Consider the following 1,746-nt stretch of genomic DNA (forward strand, 5'->3'; position numbering starts at 1 on the left):
GTGTGTGTGTGTGTGTGTGTGTGTGTGTGTGTGTGTGTGTGTGTGTGTGCAATAGCATGGCTGGGGTTAGAGTGGGTTCCCCCCAGGGCAACACTTGTATGAGGGAAGAACCTTTTGGGGTCTGGTGTATAAGCCTGTATAGGCTGGAGTGTCCAGTGAGAAGGGGCAGCAAACTCAACAGCATCACTGTGTCTGTGATGGGTTGTCTCAATGATGAATAATCAATTGTTCAATCAGCTGAATTCCTATTTGATGAAATTAACAAGCCGGTGGTTGAGTATTCCACAGATGCATGTACATTTAATGAAATTCTCAAGTTGAATCAGCAGGACACAATATGACAAGGCTGAACCTTTTGAATTACAGGAACAATTCAGGGAGAGGGGAGGAGACGAGGAGTGAGAGATGGGGGAAGGGGAGAGAGAGAGAGAGAGAGTGTACCCAAGACTGGACTAGTACTTTGTTTCATTATCATCATCCATCATCATCATCATCATCATCATCATTTCATGTCCGTCTTCCATGCTGGCATTGGTTGAACGGTTTGACAGAAATGGGCAAATCAGATTATTACACCAAGCTCTGCTGTCTCTTCTTTTGGCATGGTTTCTACAGCTGGATGCCCTTCCTAACACCAACTGCTTTACATCCCTGAAAGTTCCATCTGAATCCATCCAGGGGTTCTTGAGATATCTTGTCCACAGACTAACAAACAAACACGACTGAAAACAATACCCCTGCTTTCATTAAGGCAGAGGTAATAAATAAACATCACATTTGACGGAAGAATCTGAATGGTAAAGGGTTGAACTTACATCTATGAAACCAGTATTCCTGTACCTCAACCTCGCCAACCTCACATGCGCTGCTCCTCTCTGTATCATTTTGTTTTAATTTCTTCTGCAATTATTTATAAAACAATTGACTGGGGTTTTTTTTTTGTTCTTCGTTTTTTTTGTTTTTGTTTTTTTTGCTGTAATTTTTTATACAAAGAAATTAACAATTCATTTAAGAAAACATTGTTTTAATCCAATCAAAGTTATTATTTTTCCTGCTTATATAAGATTGTGTGCATCATTATTTAGATTTTTCTCCTACATTTTCCTCTTTCTTAACTACCACCACTACTACTACTACTACTACTACTACTACTACTACTACTACTACTACTGTTTGTTTTTTCACCTTTCAGTTTGAAAAAAAAAACTTGTGTTTGCAATCAATTATTATTTTCTTATTTGTGCTTCTGTTTCCCTCATTAGTGCAATAATTTAGAATATAATTTCATAGGGAATTACATTTCCTAACACACACACACACACACATACACACACATATAATTTGACATATACATTTAGGTGTGTGTGTGTGTGTGTACATCCTTACCTTTGTCTCTGTCAGTATTGCTTGTGCAAATAATTAAGATTTCATTAAATTTTATATAGAAAACAAATGTAATCAATTCTCAATGATTATTTTACACAGACACACACATATGCAGGCACACAAGCACATATACATACACACAGACACACACATACACTTATATGCATATACAAATGTGTGTATATGTGTATCTGTATATATGTATATATCTATGAACATGTATGTATAGATACAAACATATTTATGCATATTATATATATGTATGTATATATATATATATATATATATATATATATATATATATATATACACTCTTTACTCTTTATATATATGTATATGTTTGTGTACGTGTCTGTGTGT

Source organism: Octopus bimaculoides, chromosome 4 (genome assembly GCF_001194135.2).
Source record: "Octopus bimaculoides isolate UCB-OBI-ISO-001 chromosome 4, ASM119413v2, whole genome shotgun sequence".
Lineage (NCBI taxonomy): Eukaryota > Metazoa > Mollusca > Cephalopoda > Octopoda > Octopodidae > Octopus > Octopus bimaculoides.